The following is an 18,881-nucleotide window of genomic DNA, read 5'->3' as shown; positions in this document are numbered from 1 at the left end:
CATCACACACATCCATGCCCGAGGCATGATTCGAACCTGCGTACGTAGCAGCAGCGCGGTTCCAGACTGAAGCGCCTAGAACCGCTCGGCCACCACGGCCGGCCGGGGCCACAATTGTCCGTGATTGGTTTGAAGAACATCCTGGATAGTTGGAGAGAATGGTTTGTCGACACAGATTGGCAGACGTGAATCCCATCCAACATTTATGGGCATAATCGAGAGGTGAGTTCGTGAACAAAATCCTGCATCAGTATCGTAGTTTTGTACGGCTGTATAGGGAGCGTGGCTCAGTATCTTCGCAGGGAACTTCTAGAGTCCATGTTACGTCGAGTTGCTGCACTGCTGCGGGCAACAGGAGGTACGAGACGATATTACGCCCTATCCCGTGACTTCTGTCTCGTCACTGTATGTACAAGATCGCTCTTCTCGGCGTGATTACATATTTATGTCCAAACCTTGTACATACTCCATCGGAAGATTTGGGTGGTTGTTTGGGGAAGGAGACCATACAGCGAGGACATCGGTCTAATCGGATTAGGGAAGGATTCGGAAGGAAGTCAGCCGTGCCCTTTGAAAGCAACCATGCCGGCATCTGCCTGGAGCGATTTAGGCAAATCACGGAAAACCTGCATCAAGATGGCCGGACGCCGGATTGAACCGTCGTCCTCGCGAATGCGAGTTCAGAGTGCTAAGCATTGCGCCACCTCGCTCGGTTCGGAAAATTTGTTAAGTGATCTGGAGATGGGAAAAGAACTTTCGTTTATGTTGGAGTGTGGAAAGTGCTATCTGGAACTTTTTCAGAAAATGGTATTAGCGAAACATGGCAAAATTGCATATGTTCTTACTCTGGAAGGTTTGGCTGTCATGGTTCGACGCAAGATAATAAGTAATTACTCGCAAATCAATATCAAAAATAAATGCTGCTTGGATGTTTGCCGGCAGGTGTCGCCGAGCGGTTCTAGGAGCTACAGTCAGGAACGTGCGACCGCTACGGTCGCAGGTTCGAATCCTACCTCGGGCATGTGTGTGATGTCCTTAGTTAGGCTTAAGTAGTTCAAAGTTCTAGGGGACTTATGACCTCAGTAGTTAAGTCCTATAGCGCTCAGAGCCATTTGAACCATCTCCTTGGATATTTATCCGTTCGTAGATTACTCATAAAGTCACGAACGTTAGTTAATCAGCAAGCGTGACGGCGGTCTGCTCCGAAGGGCAGGCGGCATCCTAGAACGCAACAGAAAAGTCGCTGATACTCCACTTATGTTTTTTACACCGTCCTGGTATCTCGGAACCGCTGCCGTAGCCTGCGGGCGGATGTCCGTATATGGAAAGTGAGTGCGTCAGAATGTTGGGGCAGGTCGGGCTGTCTACTGCGGTGTGGTTGGGCCTGGGAAGCGAGCGCCGGCGCTGGGATTCCGCGGCGGCCTTTTTCAGGCGGCGATCAGCTGGCGGCCCCCGCAGGAATGCCGGCCCATCTGGCCGCGTCATCGCCGCCGCCGCCATGGGCGTCCTTGGCGGGGCCGACCGCGGCTCTCTGTTTGCCGACGGCGAGGGAACGCGGCCGCTGCCGCCGAGGCGTCAACGACCTGCCGGGGCGCTCGCCGCCTGGCGCGCCTAACGGCGGCCGCTCTTCCGCGTCTCGGGCCGACGCCGCGGGCCCACCGGGACAACGACGCCATTGCGGCACTGCTGCGCGACGCCTCTATCGGCCCGCTACAGCCCACGCGCGCGGCAACAAAAGACTGTGCGTCAGACTTGGCTGAGCCCGAGCAGTGAGCATTGTCGCATTGCCATCAAGTCATCTCCTCCACTTGAGGCGTAGCGCCCTCGCATCGCTCCTGTCACTTGTTAGGACGATATCGTTATAGGCGTGAACCATCGACAGATGTCACCGGCTGACATCGACCTGAGTTACAGAGCTGCACGTACAGGGTGTTTCAAAAATGACCGGTATATTTGAAACGGCAATACAAACTAAACGAGCAGCGATAGAAATACACCGTTTGTTGCAATACGCTTGGGACAACAGTACATTTTCAGGCAGACAAACTTTCGAAATTACAGTAGTTACAATTTTCAACACCAGATGGCGCTGCGGTCTGGGAAACTCTATAGTACGACATTTTCCACATATCCACCATGCGTAGCAATAATATGGCGTAGTCTCTGAATGAAATTACCCGAAACCTTTGACAACGTGTCTGGCGGAATGGCTTCACATGCAGATGACATGTACTGCTTCAGCTGTTCAATTGTTTCTGGATTCTGGCGGTACACCTGGTCTTTCAAGTGTCCCCACAGAAAGAAGTCACAGGGGTTGATGTCTGGCGAATAGGGAGGCTAATCCACGCCGCCTCCTGTATGTTTCGGATAGCCCAAAGCAATCACACGATCATCGAAATATTCGTTCAGGAAATTAAAGACGTCGGCCGTGCGACGTGGCCGGGCACCATCTTGCATAAACCACGAGGTGTTCGCAGTGTCGTCTAAGGCAGTTTGTACCGCCACAAATTCACGAAGAATGTCCAGATGGCGTGATGCAGTAATCGTTTCGGATCTGAAAAATGGGCCAATGATTCCTTTGGAAGAAATGGCGGCCCAGACCAGTACTCTTTGAGGATGCAGGGACGATGGGACTGCAACATGGGGCTTTTTGGTTCCCCATATGCGCCAGTTCTGTTTATTGACGAAGCCGTCCAGGTAAAAATAAGCTTCATCAGTAAACCAAATGCTGCCCACATGCATATAGCCGTCATCAATCCTGTGCACTATATCGTTAGCGAATGTCTCTCGTGCAGCAATCGTAGTGCGCTGAGGGGTTGCCGCGTTTGAATTTTGTACGGATAGAGGTGTAAACTCTGGCGCACGAGACGATACGTGAACGTTGGCGTCATTTGGACCGCAGCTGCAACACGGGGAAAGGAAACCCGACTCTGCTGTCAGATCACCTGCTGCACTAGCTGCGCGTTGCCCTCTGCGGTTGCCGAACGCGGTCGCCCTACCTTTCCAGCACGTTCATCCGTCACGTTCCCAGTCCGTTGACATTTTTCAAACAGATCTTTTATTGTATCGCTTTTCGGTCCTTTGGTTACGTTAAACCTCCGTTGAAAACTTCGTCTTGTTGCAACAACACTGTGTTCTAGGCGGTGGAATTCCAACACCAGAAAAATCCTCTGTTCTAAGGAATAAACCATGTTGTCCACAGCACACTTGCACGTTGTGAACAGCACACGCTTACAGCAGAAAGACGACGTACAGAATGGCGCACACACAGACTGCGTTGTCTTCTATATCTTTCACATCACTTGCAGCGCCATCTGTTGGTGAAAATTGTAACTACTGTAATTTCGAAAGTTTGTCCGCCTGAAAATGTACTGTTGTCCCAAGCATACTGCAAGAAACGGTGTATTTCTATCGCTGCTCGTTTAGTTTTTATTGCCGTTTCAAATATACCGGTCGTTTTTGAAACACCCTGTAGTTGTACTAGTAGGCGGGAGGGGTCAGCAGTTCACGGACAGTGCTAGCAGTCGTAGTCGAAACAATGTTGTAAAGTTATGTTTGATTAATATTTAATGTATTTGCATAATTATAATTGCTTTATATGTGTAGTAATTAGCAGTGTGAGTGTTGTATGAGTGAAGAAGAACAGAAGTGAATGAAAATTGTTTTGTTTATTCGCGAAGTACCAGTTAAACTATACAGTTTAAATCTGCAGTCACTTTATGGTACTAATATCCTTTCCCAAGGTGGCTTCCATCAACTACACCTCCCGGACGATGCCCTCTCTCCCTCCATTTATCCCTCCTATCAACTCTGATCCTCACTCCCCCTCCTTTCCTCTGTCCTTTCCCTGGGCTCCCTCTTCCCCCCTTCCATCCTGTTTTCTCCCCACTAAACCTCTCCCTACCTCCCTTCTCCCCCCCCCCCAAGTCCTTTTGTATTGCCCTCCTCTGCCTACCCCACTCCCTGTCGCGTCTGCCCCCCACCCCTCTTATGGGTCCTCATCCTCCATCAGCTCCTTTCCCGGTTCCCCCCTTCGCTTTTACTCTCCTTTCCCCCCTTTTTTGTTTTCCCATCATCTGCCCAGTTTCCCCCCACCTGCTCTCGGCTGTGGTATGTCACATTTGCCAACTTTTTACTGCAGTGTTCCAGTTACTATTCAGTGTTGTTCGTCTCTCATGTTGCGAACAGAAACCATGCTGTCGCTAGGTGTGAATTTTATGTCTTTTGCGAACAGCATCCAGACTGTCGCCGTGTTTTTTAATTGTCTGTCTATTGTTTTACCTGTCTGCTTCGTATGTATTTTATTAGCATCCTCATCCCTCTGTTCTTTGTTTTAAGTTCCACGATTTCTTTTCGCCATGTTACTCTTTAAGTCTCCGATTTTATCGCCTGTTTTTATTATTTATTGTCTTCATCTTTCTTACAAAGTCTGTAGGCTGCAGGGCGGCATACTAAGCTGCTGCCAGCCCGCCCCCTTCGGGGGGAATTGAAATTCAATAAAGAGAAAAAAATGGTACTAATAAATCGTGAGTAGAACACAAATTAATCTGTAATTTCGGAAGGAGTAATTTTATATTTGATACTCTTCTAAATTTATTTATTTAGCATTTGCCATAGAAATTTTTTACTACGGTTGGTCATTGAAGTAAATCGCGGGTTAGCGCGGGATAATACTGCAACCTGATTTGCTGTTTGTGATATCAGCCAATCAGAGAAATGCAGGCTCGCTCCTATCTATGCTGGGAACAAAGCCTTTGGTGCGATCTAAGTAAGTCAGGGATGAAGGTTGTGTCGAGCTCCGGTGAACCAGACAGTCTGTGGATGGTTTTTAGGCGGTTTTCCATCTGCCTCGTCGAATGCGGGCTAGTTCCCCTTATTCCGCCTCAGCTACACTATGTCGGCGATTACTGCGCAGACAAGTTCTCCACGTACGCGTACACCACCATTACTCTACCACGCAAACGTAGGGGTTACACTCGTCTGGTGTGAGACGTTCCCTGGGGGATCCACCGGGGGCCAAACCGGACGATAACCCTGGGTTCGGTGTGGGGCAGCGGAGGGGGCGAAGTGGACTGCGGTAGCCGTCGTGGGGTTGTGGACCACTGCGGCTGCGGCGGGGACGGAGCCTCTCCGTCGTTTCTAGATCCCCGGTTAACATACAATACAATACAATACAATACACCTCGGTTACACGTCTCCGGGTCGTCACTGTGGCTTCTCCATGCTCAGCTTCGACCGTCTGCGACATGTATCAACTTTCGTGGACGCATCGAGTTCTCAGAAGTTGAAGCAGCCATATTTCATAGCTTTTAATCTACTATATACACTGAAGAGCCAAAGAAACTGGTACACCTACCTAATATCGTGTAGGGCCGACGCGAGCACGCAGAAGTGTCGCAACACGACACGGCATGGATTCGACTAGTGTCTGAAGTAGTGCTTGAGGGAATTGACGCCATGAATCCTGCAGGGGTGTCTATAAGACTGCAATGGCGTGGATATATCTTCGGAATAACATGTTGCAAGGCATCCCATATATGTGCGTTAGTTTTCATGTCGGGGAGTCTGGTGGTATGCGGAAGTGTTTAAACTCAGAAGAGTGTTTCTGAAGCCACTCTGTAGCAATTCTGGACAACTGCGGTGTCGAATTGTCCTGCTGGAATTGGCCAAGTCCGTTCGAATGCACAGTCGACTTGAATGGATGCAGGTGATCAGACAGGATGCTCACGTACGTGTCACCTGTCAGAGTCGTATCTAGACGTATCAGGGGGTCCCGTATCACTCCAGCTGCACAATCGCCATACCATTCCAGAGCCTCCACCAGGCTGAACAGTCCCCTGCTGACATGTAGGGTTCATGGGTTCATGAGGTTGTGTCCATACCCGCACACGTCCATCCACCCGATACAATTTGAAATGAGACACTCCGACCAGGCATTAAAAGTCCAATGTCGGTGTTGATTGGGCCAGGCGAGGCTTAAAGCTTTGTGTCGTGCAGTCATCAAGGATACACGAGTGGGCCTCCGGCTCCGAAAGCACGTATCGATGGTGTTTCGTTGAATGTTCCACACGCTCACACTTGTTTATGTCCCAGCACTGAAATATGCAGCAATTTGAGGAAGAGTTGCACTTTTGTCACGTTGAACGATTCTTTTCAGTCGTCGTTGGTCCCGTTCTTGCTGGACATTTTTCAGGCCGCAGCGATGCCGGAGATTTAATGTTTTACCGTATTTCTGATATTCACGGTACACTCGTGAAATGATCGTACGGAAAAAAAACCCACTTCATTGCTACCCCAGAGACGCTGAGTCCCATCGCCCGTGCGCCGCCTGTAACACCGCGTTCAAACTGTAAGTAGGCTGTTTATGTTTTCTTATTGGCAACGTTACGTAGCGCTCTGTATGAAAATCACTGGCTGTGCCGTGTGCAGTCTGTGGCTAGTTTGCATTGTTGTCTGCCATTGTAGTGTTGGGCAGCTGGATGTTAACAGCGCGTAGCGTTGCGCAGTTGGAGGTGAGCCGCCAGCAGTGGTAGATACGGGGAGAGAGATGGCGGAGTTTTGAAATTTGTAAGACTGCATGTCATGAACTGCTATATACATTATGACTTTTGAACACTAGTGAGGTAAATACATAGTTTGTTCTCTATCAAAATCTTTCGTTTGATAACTATGCCTGTTAGTAGTTAGTGCCTTCAGTAGTTTGAATCTTTTATTTAGGTGGCAGTAGTGGCGTTCGCTGTATTGCAGTAGTTCGAGGAACGAAGATTTTTGATGAGGTAAGTGATTTGTGAAAGGTATAGGTTAATGTTAGTCAGGGCAATTCTTTTGTAGGGATTTTTGAAAGTCAGATTGCGTTGCGCTAAAAAATATTGTGTGTCAGTTTAAGCACAGTCATGTACAATTTTTCTAAGGGGACGTTTCAAAACTCACTCAAATCTTGATAAGTCATTTTAGCAGCAGTAACCGAGCTAACAACTGCGCCAGACACTTGGCGTTGGCGACCACAGCGTCGTATTCTGCCTGTTCACATATCCTGTATTTGAATACCAGTTTCTTTGGCGCTTCAGTGTATGTCCTATGAACGTAGGCTGCCTCAAATCCTGAGGATCTCTCGAAAACATATCGCTCTTCGTACGATTTGTTATAATTAAATATAAGGTAAAAACGTAATGGAAACTGAAATCTTCACGAAGCTTACACAGTGGTTACATGACGACACAGTGGTTACATGACGACACAGTGGTATAGTGCTTGCAGTAGGACCACGGCGTGCCAAACATCACGCGTGCAGCGTGTGCGGGCCGCATGCTGGGTCAAAAAGGCCCGGCATGTCGCTCGGAATTGCTCGGTGCTTGTCGGAAGTACCCGGAACAGCGCCACATTTCATTTAGCGTTGCGTTGCGGCATATTGCAGTCCGCACAACTCTACGAGGTCGGCAGAATCGTGGTGCCAGTACTGTTTACCCTTCACTGTGTAATGTTGTTGCTTTTATTTGCTATGAAAGCGGTGCTGATAGTGAAGACCATAAAAGTGGGTTAAAAGCTGTGAGCTATCTGGGGAAGTTAACCTTGCATTACTGCGCAACTGTTTCACCAGGTATCCAGTCTAGCTTACCAAATTCCCAACCAGACTAACATTAATTACAATCTTTCTGTTGTATAGCTACAGAAGGCCGAAATGCACGCGTTAAACTCAAGCAGGCTGGCGGGAGGTCTGAAACAGGATACGTAATGAATGCTATAAAGAAAAGTACGTAGCTTCTGGAATACTTAACTTTAATCCACATTTGTAGAACATCACTCTTGATACATTCATTAATAGACTCTCAATATCTATACTGGTAATGGCGCCTTGCTAGGTCGTAGCAATTGTAGCTGAAGGCTATGCTAACTATCGGCTCGGCAAATGAGAGCGTAATTCTCAGTGAACCATGGCTAGCAACGTCGGCTGTACAACTGGGGCGAGTGCTAGTACGTCTCTCTAGACCTGCCGTGTGGTGGCGCTCGGTCTGCAATTACCGACAGTGGCGACACGCGGGTCCGTCGTATACTAGCGGACCGCGGCCGATTTAAAAGCTAGCACCTAGCAAGTGTGGTGTCTGGCGGTGACACCACACTTTCAATAGTCATACGACAACCGGTGATTATATATATATATATATATATATATATATATATATATATATATAAGAGAATTTAAATAAAAAGAAATAAATCAGTTTATAATTGGAAATTTATTTTAACATTGATCATTGAAATTTCAGCATATTAAACTTGATTCATAACTGAACTGGTGCCTTATTTAGGATTGTGAAAATGTGAGATTGTTATCTTACGGAACACATCACATATGGAGCCAAGATTGGGAGACTGCATGCAACACTGCATTCATAAAATAACACACAAAGAACGTTGAAACATATGCAAGAGGAAATTAACCACAACCAACCGATTCAATTTTCACCCAAAGAAGTTACGTTCGTAGCACAATCCTGTCCGTCATGGAATTACCACACACTGGTATACTAAATTCATACTAACTCTCTGTGTCTTCCTGAAAAGAATAGCCGAGGGCTACTTTGATGATTACACCACATGCTTCACGTGGTCAATTTGGTTTACACAAAGAGTGTAACTCCACAATAATTTTGATAATTAAAATAAATTAGATGGAAAAGCAATTTACAAAAGAAAAACCTCGAACTGGTTACTATCGTCTTACTATTAACCTGATGGGTCAAACAATTGTATAAGCACGTGGTACTGGTCTCACAAAGTACACCCCACGTGAGTTGAACATAAAGAAAAGTTGCTATATTGAAAAATATTTTCAAGACGAGACGTTATAATCTCACACACATTCGCATTTAAGATTGATGATCTTAGTTAGAGTTACTGATCAACACGTGGTTCCACTTTACTCAAAGTAGTGACAAAGCAACTACCGGAATACGTTCTGAAATGTGACTCGAATTACACTGCGTTGCAATTTAAGATAACATTAGATATTTTAGAGCTAAACCTGAAATAAAGGTGATTAAATTTTCAGTTAGGCTGAACTTAAGAAATCCATTGTCCTCCGGACTTAGCAGACACGCGCTTAGCTGGAGATCTTACCACTTCAGACGCTCGCCACGGACAGACTGATCTGGTCCCTTTCTGAGGGTGGCTCCCAAATACAAACGGAAGTGGCCAGAGGGGCAGCTTTCTATACCAACATGACAAGGGACAGACAGGACCATACTAAGGATAGAAACCTCTTTGCTTCTAGAAAGCGTAGCTACCTGTTCCGACGTTGGTCCTACTGTTCTCTAGCAGACAGGCTTGTCTGTTACCCTCAAGCATGCAACTAGAAATACATTTGCTCATTCATCCTCTCACACAGAAGGGAAGGGGGATGACAGTATCTTATCATATACAGTGTATAAAAGAAAGCGGATGTAGGTTCCGTATGAGACTGTGTGACATGAATTACATATAAACTGTGTTTTAAAGTGTAGTAGTGTGACAGATCGTTCTTGTTTATGTGTAAAAGTAACACGTGTCACTGCTCAGTCTCCTCCCAGATAGTCAGAAACACCACAGTAAATTTAGAGGAGGAATTTATGCCGTAATGACAACAGATTTAAGAAATTAACATGAAAGGAATCCAACAGAGACCTTTCAACTGTTCTTGGTATGAAGGACGTTGACAGGTCCAGTGGCTGTTTGCAGAAAATGAGTCAGTCAAGAGATCTGTCGTCACACTCCTTTAAAATGAATGGAAATGACAGAAGAGAGGAATGAGAAATTTCAATTCGCGTAAGCAGCAGATACTGCTTATTTGCTATGAAACGACACTGTAGTATCATGCAGAAAGAATTTAAACTTTTAGATGACAATGAAAGAGCAAATATGGCTCAAATGGCTCTATGGGACTTAACTTCTGAGGTCATCAGTCCCCTAGAACTCAAAACTACTTAAACCTAACTAACCTAAGGACATCACACACATCCATGCCCACGGCAGGATTCGAATCTGCGACCGGAGCGGTCGCGCGGTCCCAGACTGAAGGGCCTAGAACTGCTCGTCCACACCGGCCGCCATGAAAGAGTGAAACATAACACTCGACAAATGCGATTCACTGTTTTGAACACCAAGAAACACTTTGCACTCGATTTGCAGGCATGAAGCACTTGAACAAACTGGTGGTATGAATAGTAAAATTTCTTTTCAGTTGAAATAAAAGAAGAGTATGAAAACTTCATATATTATAGCAAAGTGCGTTGGTTAAGTCAAGGGGCATGCGTGGATACGATTTTTCGATTTAAACCTCGCTATTGTGCCGGCCGCGGTGGTCTCGCGGTTCTAGGCGCGCAGTCCGGAACTGCGCGACTGCTACGGTCGCAGGTTCGAATCCTGCCTCGGGCATGCATGTGTGTGATGTCCTTAGGTTAATTAGGATTAAGTAGTTCTAAGTTCTAGGGGACTGATGACCACAGCTGTTAAGTCCCATAGTGCTCAGAGCCATTTGAACCATTTTTGAACCTCGCTATTGTTGAACTTATCAAGGAAAAAAGGAGTGCAAGATCGAAAATTAGAACATACAAAATGGATTGCTGACTACGAATTTTAAGTGGACCTTACTGCACAATGCCCACAGTAAGACATTGCAAGGTAACTTCATTGCAAGTTGATGGGATGCGTTTAAAAAGGAAATTAAAGGGGAGACATTCTGACAAATTTCCTAAGGTCATTGGCGTTAAAGAAAGCGCGGGGTTTGAAGAAGAATTACAATGATAGTTTTATAAAGGTTTTGAGGTCACTGTCAATTTTACACCTGTTTTCGACACTATCTGCCATTTCATTTGAAAGCGCCCCTGTGGATGTGCAGATCTTTCTGACTGACCTGGAAGGTAATTCCAGTTTTAATTAGAAATCTTTAGTTACAACTGTCCAGAACGTCTCGACTGATTTTGTCAGGTAGATTTTCCAACTCTCCGAAATGAGTTTGCAAAAGTGTTATAACATTTCGGTCAACATATTTTTGTGAAAGACCTTTCTCCTATTATGAAACTAAAAATGCATGGTTATGTGGCAGTTTGAGTGCAAAACTTTGTCAAACTGCTTTCGTCTGTCCGTATACCAACAGTTTGTACCGGGTAAAAAATTATATTATGTCTTCAGTGCACCAAAAATAATTAATACTGAAAACTTGTTTTGCTTGTAATAATTTTTTTCATAACGCGGGGCCACAGTCATAATATATTTCATTGAAGTCAGTACTGCCGTTAGACTTGTTTGTGTAAGTGTAAATGTAACACTGTAAATAAACGAGTCTAATGGCAGTACTGACTTTAAGGACCGGTTTTGCGTGTGATGTTTGTAGTTGAGAAATGTGAAATAATAAACTAAGTCATATGCAGTACGACTGCACTGCCATTTACTTGTAACTGCTAACCGTAAGAATGAGACGCTATATCCCTTACGTAAAGTTATTTCTAAAATAGAATATTCATGACTAGTTCATTTGAGAAACTGATATAATTTTCAGAAGACGCCTATTGTACATACGACGAGTGTGCGTGTGCAGTACTAATAGAATGAACCTGTCGGTCAGAAAACAACTAGGATGTTCTTAGATTCTTGTTTTGGATATTGTTTCCTATAGCTCTGCGTAGCAATTCTGCCACACGAACATTAGTTACCTAAACGGTAAAGGGTTTGCGTATTTTACTGCTCATGGACCTGTTTTACAGAGGTGCGCTTCCTCTGTTATTTTGTTTGCGTTGGATCTGACAGCGGGACAGTCCAGCGCAGAGCAGTGCTCTCCAGTCTCACTGGCTCAGCATGTCTCTCTCTCTCTCTCTCTCTCTCTCTCTCTCTCTCTCCCCCCCCCCCCCCCCCCTATGGCGACACTAGCGACACACGGTCGCGGACGGGGCGCTGAACTACACTGCCTTGCGCCCGCGAGGCGCAATTCTTGGATGAGCCTGATCTAGCTGGTACATAGATTTGCGTCCTGCTAGATCTAATTTGTTTTCTATTCGCTTTTCTGAAAGGTTCTGGCATCTTATTAACCTAAGGAGTGTATGGTCGCTGAGGAGACATCTGGGCTGCAAAACCGTGGTGCAAGAAACTTTTCAGTTTCTGACGTTTCGTTCAGAGCTGCGCTGGACTTCTTCAGGTGTGTTGCCAGCGACGCTGAACCTTGCAGCTGACGAGTCGGACGTCGGAGAGCGACATAAATACTGTGTAAAGTAGGTGTGATAGAGTTTACATGTCGTCAGCAAATAAAATCTTTGTCAGACATAAAACTTGACTATCAAGTGTAGTTCGTCAGGGATAAAAACTTATCTGTCGATTATGTAGAGCCACTGTCCATATGAGGTGCATTCAAGTTCTAAGGCCGCCGATTTTTTTTCTAATTAACTACTCACCCGAAATCGATGAAACTGGCGTTACTTCTCGACGTAATCGCCCTGCAGTCGTACACATTTTTCACAACGCTGACGCCATGATTCCATGGCAGCGGCGAAGGCTTCTTTAGGAGTCTCTTTTGAGCACTGGAAAATCGCTGAGGCAATAGCAGCACGGCTGGTAAATGTGCGGCCACGGATAGTGTCTTTCATTGTTCGAAAAAGCCAAAAGTCACTAGGAGCCAGGTCAGGTGAGTAGGGAGCATGAGGAATCACTTCAAAGTTGTTATCACGAAGAAACTGTTGCGTAACGTTAGCTCGATGTGCTGGTGCGTTGTCTTGGTGCAACAGCACACGCGCAGCCCTTCCCGGACGTTTTTGTTGCAGTGCAGGAAGGAATTTGTTCTTCAAAACATCTTCGTAGGATGGACCTGTTACCGTAGTGCCCTTTGGAACGCAATAGGTAAGGATTACGCCCTCGCTGTCCCAGAACATGGACACCATCATTTTTTCAGCACTGGCGGTTACCCGAAATTATTTTGGTGGCGGTGAATCTGTGCGCTTCCATTGACCTGACTGGCGCTTTGTTTTTGGATTGAAAAATGGCATCCACACCTCATCCATTGTCACAACCGACGAAAAGAAAGTCCCATTCACGCTGTCGTTGCGCGTCAACATTGCTCGGCAACACGCCACACGGGCAGCCATGTGGTCGTCCGTCAGCATTCGTGGCACCCACCTGGATGACACTTCTCGCATTTTCAGGTCATCGTGCAGGATTGTGTGCACAGAACCCACAGAAATGCCAACTCTGGAGGCGATCTGTTCAACAGTCATTCAGCGATCCCCCAAATCAATTATCTCCACTTTCTCGATCGTGTCGTCAGAGCGGCTTGTGCGAGCCCGAGGTTGTTTCGGTTTGTTGTTACACGATGTTCTGCCTTCATTAAACAGTCGCACCCACGAACGCACTTTCGACACATCCATAACTCCATCACCACATGTCTCCTTCAACTGTTGATGAATTTCAATTGGTTTCACACCACGCAAATTCAGAAAACGAATGATTGCACACTGTTCAAGTAAGGAAAACGTCGCCATTTTAAGTATTTAAAACAGTTCTCATTGTCGCCGCTGGCGGTAAAAGTCCATCTGCCATACGGTGCTACCATCTGTGGGACGTATTGACAGTGAACGCGGCCTCATTTTAAAACAATGCGCATGTTTCTATCTCTTTCCAGTTTGGAGAAAAAAATCATAGGCCTTAGAACTTGAATGCACCTCGTATATCACTGTGTTTCATGGCTTCTTCTTTCTTGTTAAAACTACTTGTATACACTGTAAGGTGGCGTGTTCTCCTGACCTTCATTTCTTACATATTCCGTCCTCACAATCATATTCGGCACATCAAGACGCTTCATTTGAACCCAAACTCGATAAGGTACAGTCAATTTTGTATGAATTCATGTAAGCGATATGCAAATCCAATAAGTAGATTGCAAGTGCACAACGAGGTTGAAAAAGTCGAGGCTGGCGTACACAACATGACGGCCACAGAACTTTTCGTTCTAAAGAGGCAACCAGCCCGCTGAGAGGCCCATCCCTTCGGAGGGGTGAGTGAACACACACCTACTTCGGCTGGAGTGACCACCCAGAGAGAGGACAGCTTTTGCCAGAGCGGAGGGATAACGACTCCCGCATTCGACTTAAAAGCAAATTCCGCTACATTGTGTGGGAGTGCCCAGAAGACGCATTTTTTGATGGACCAACTGCATAGTTACGGAGTTCTCACAGGAGGACAGTATACGCCTAGCGGAGATGCTATATATTTCCGCACTGGTCGACTTAAACGAAACGTCATTCTCCCGTTTAAAAGAGCAACGCTGATTGGCGGAATATTTCTGATGCAAAGAGCCAGAGGAGTGATGGAATACAATGAATGATATACCCTTGCAATTTTTCCAGAAAAAGGGGGCGTTCCATTGTCGCTCTTGGAGCGGGAACAGATAACAAGAGAGAGTCCGCTCATACATGCACGCAAAGAGCGAGGAACAAAGTCTCTCCTCAGTACTTCACTGGGAGAGCACCTCTGTCGTTAGTGAATCGGAGTGATACTCTATATTGAGTCGCACAAAATTAAGCGTTGTTCACTGTGTTGATCTCCACACTTATTGTGCACTGTGAACACGGACAGAGCACTACTTAAACGCCTGCGAGCGAATATTGAGTGGCATCACAGTAGACTGGTTATCTGACTGGTGTACCATGCCAATAGTTAGACTAGGGGTGGATAGGAGTCCTTGACTTCATCAAGGCGTAGGGAGAGTTTGATTGGCGAAGGTCAATCCAGATAGAAACAGATAGTTGTGTTATCTGTCAGCAACGAGCAACGCAGACAGCAGTTGTCGCAGCTCATGGTATTGTGCGCTACGGTGTATGTGAGCCCCATCTTTCATCCCTAACAGTACACTCCATTACATTTCTCATGCAACAGACTTGACTGTACCTGGAAAAGTTGTTCAAGTTGTGTAGGTGTGGCTCTCAGCCATTCTGCTGAGTAAATAACATTCTTAAATACAAGGGAGAAAAGAACCTTTCCATACTTTGTAAAATAAGAGAATTCCTATCCATAAGAGGCAATCTACTGTTCCAAAAAGAACCCAGAAACTTATTAATTTATAAGGAAAAGTTTCACGTGATTTCTCAGGATTTCTTTGCTATGAAAAATATTTTTCGTTCGTTTAATGTTTTTCTTACACTAACTAGCAGTACCCAAGTATTCCACTAGTTACTTAAGAATATAGAATATTTTTGTGTCTTTTTTGTACAGCAGACAACTCCGGAAGATATTTGTTGCTGAATAATTTTGAAGCAGTTCTTGTTTGCACATTAGGAGCGTCTGTGTGACTTCTGTAGTAGTGTGAGGTGGAAATTGTTTCTTGCAGGAGCCAAAGGGTACTTGTTGGATCAATCCATTGCGCAACCTGACGAAAATGAAACCCAATCACTCACAACGCTATATGATCAGAAGTATATGGACACCTGGCTGAAAATGACTTACAAGTTCGTGGCGCCCTCCATCGGTAATGCTGGAATTCAATATGGTGTTGGTCCACCCTTAGCCTTCATGACAGCTTCCACTGTCACAGGCATACGTTCAGTCAGGTGACTGAAGGTTTCTTCAGGAATGGCAGCCCATTCTTCACGGAGTGCTGCTCTGAGGAGAGGTATCGATGTCGGTCGGTGAGGCCTGGCACGAAGTCGGCGTTCCAGAGCATCACAAACATGTTCTATAGGATTCAGGTCAGGACTCTGTGCAAGCCAATTCATTACAGGGATGTTGTTAACGTGTGACCACTCCGCCACAGGCCACGCATTACGAACAGGTGCTCCATCAACGACCATATTACTATCACAATCGGTCTTGGTGCTACAGGTGCACACAAGTATCCATGTCAAAAGCTATACCAGCTTTATAACTTGAGGTATGGCATTACCTCCAAATGAAGTTGTTCTTCCATACAAATACCGTGACACTGAATATAGACAGTGATCACAAAAGTGTACATTATCAGACCAATAGTGTGATTACACGTCACTGATGATGCAACCTCGTGATAAAAATCATCGAATTTAGAAAGTTATTCGGCTAAGGAATGCGGTATGAAACCAGTATTTGCAGCTCCCTGATGCCACCAATACATATTTCTCCATTATTTGTATCTGTCTTGTTACCATGTCAGAGGTTCTGCAATATATCCACTGTGTTATAGGCGAAGGTTAATTGGGAAGGATCACAGCAGATGGTGTGCTGATTGAGATCGCAAGAAATGTACACAGGTTTTTCAGATCTATAGTGTTAGACTCTCAAGTAGAAATGCTGCCTGCGATTTGGTAGCAAGTCTTTCCATTGAACCACATACCTGTGTTGGATCATATGGAGAAGTCGTATAATGAGTACAGCCACTAGCGAATCATACAGCCACTAGCGAACCATACTTCTGGCACTCTCATATCTCGAAAGGAGTAACCTTTTTCGAACCTGTCTGTTACAGTAAAATTCCAACGTGGCTTTTTAGGCAGTTAGGCAGCCCCTATGCTCTTGTAACTGCTGCCATTCCTGCAGCTTTGTGCATGTGATCATTCTAATTCAAGTCGGAATCGAGCAGAAGTTGGAGACAGACAGATTATGCCCTTTTCGCCGGTCGTTGTGGCTAAGCGGTTCTAGGCGCTTCAGTCCGGAACCGCGCTGCTGCTACGGTCGTAGGTTTCAAACCTGCCTGTGGCATGGATGTGTGTGCTGTCCTTAGGTTATTTAGGTTTAAGCAGTTGTAAGTCTAGGGGACTGATGACCTCAGATGTTAAGTCCTATAGTGCTCAGAGCCATTTGAACCATTTATGTCCTTTTCTCACCATTTTTCCCCAGACCGCCATGGGATGGCAGTGCCTGCTGGTGGCTGTACTAGGTCAGTTTGACTACTCATGGGGAACACACTGGATAGTGCTACTGCCTCAAAATGTTGTAATAAAGACTAGCTGCAAAATAAAGACTTACACCCATCCTATCCAGCAGCCCATGGCAGGCTGAGTCCTTTTCCAGCCAATTCCAAGGAAGAGATGGCGGTCGGTTGACTTAGGTTAGTGGAGGTAGTCCAAGTGACCTATTTTCCCGCCATTTTCTTAGATTAGTGGAGGTACTCAACTGCCCTTTTTTATCCGCCATTTTCTTAGGTTAGTGCAGGTTGCCCAACTGCCCTTTTTCTGCCAAAATTTGAACTTCCTGCCATTTACTGGGGGAGGGGACGGGGGATGGGGGATGGGAGGGGAGAGGAGAGATTTATGTTAGTGGAAATAGCTCAATTGACGTAATTTCCCGTCGAAATTTGAATGTCCGTCATGATGGCATTGCTACATTGCCATATCTATCGCCACCATCTTGGATCCACCATCTTGGATCCACAATCTTGGATCCACAATCTTGGATCCACCATCTTGGATCCACCATCTTGGATCCACCATCTTGGATCCACCATCTTGGATCCACCATCTTGGATAAATTTGGCAACAATGCAACGTGGGGTGGCTACTTATTTCCTTACTACTTATGTGCTCTATATTTAGGTCCACTGTTTGTAGATCACTTTGTTCTAAGACTTCATACTTCTTAAATGGCAGTTTATTGTTGTGAAGTAAATAATCAAGCAATTTCTTGTCTTCTGCAAGAACTACTTACAACTTGGAGAAGGAATATTCATGACATATTTAAGCATATGTGATACAGAGAGTGTCCCACCTATCTTTGCCATCTCATATTTCCAAAATGGAACAAAATGTGAAAAATACAATATGCCATGGTTGCACCTATATCAGGGGCTCACACATTCGACAGGAATGCAGTGTCCATAAATGTAAACAAATACTTTCAACAGAAAGTGACGTTTTAAAATGACAAGTGCGTTTAGTCTACGGAAATAAAAAGTAAAGGTACATTTAGTGACGGCAGACTTGTTTCTACTGTTCCAAACCTCATACCTTCTGAAATACGTAGTTTTTAAAGGGTGGCAACGTCACCACAGATTCTGTCATAACGTGCAGAGCAATGGTTGCGTACAGCAGGATTCAGGACATTGCAGGCAACCTGCATTACAGCTTCAAGGCAAAAACTGTGTGAGCGCATATATTATTTGAAGTCTAAGTATTCCAGAAGCTATCAGGTTTAAAACAGTGAAACCAAGGTTACCATTATTAATTGTACCTCTGGTTTTCACATTTCGGAGAAAAAAATGTATGTTCTATGTGAAAAACAACGTAGCTTTGTGTTGAAAGTGATGTTTATTTACTTGTAGGTATGGGGCATTCCTACCTTCTGGGTGAACCCCTGACAGGTGTGCAAAAATGAATCTGAGCACTATGGGACTTAACAGCTGTGGTCATCAGTCCCCTAGAACTTAGAACTACTTAAACCTAACTAACCTAAGGACACCACACACATCCATGCCCGAGGCAGGATTCGAACCTGCGACCGTATAACAGGTGTGCATCCTTGGTCAATTGCATTTTTCAGATTTGGTATCAATTCGGAAGTATAATAAGTGCCATAGCTAGGTGGAACACCCTACATACACACCAATTTTATTGCCGTAGATCCTTGGAACAAACTACAAATTATGTCCGTTGTGGGTGGACTATCTATGTGAGGAAACTGATGTTAATACTTTCGCTTCACAAGCTGTAACCCACACAACACTGTCATATCTTAAAGCTAGTATTAAAGGACTTAATTATTGGTGACTTACAGTGTTACAACATTGTGTTAGTAGCAACGATCTTCGAAAAAATTAGTTTCGTGACCACAACACAACTGAGCCGTCAGAAAATTGCATTTTACCGCTCTAAGGGTAATTACCCACAGGTTTTGAACTACTGACATAATGGAGCAGTCCATAATTATTTTGATCCTCGAATGCATCGTCCAATTATGAG

The sequence above is a fragment of the Schistocerca cancellata genome, chromosome 6, assembly GCF_023864275.1.
Source record: "Schistocerca cancellata isolate TAMUIC-IGC-003103 chromosome 6, iqSchCanc2.1, whole genome shotgun sequence".
Lineage (NCBI taxonomy): Eukaryota > Metazoa > Arthropoda > Insecta > Orthoptera > Acrididae > Schistocerca > Schistocerca cancellata.
This window is presented reverse-complemented; position numbering follows the sequence as displayed.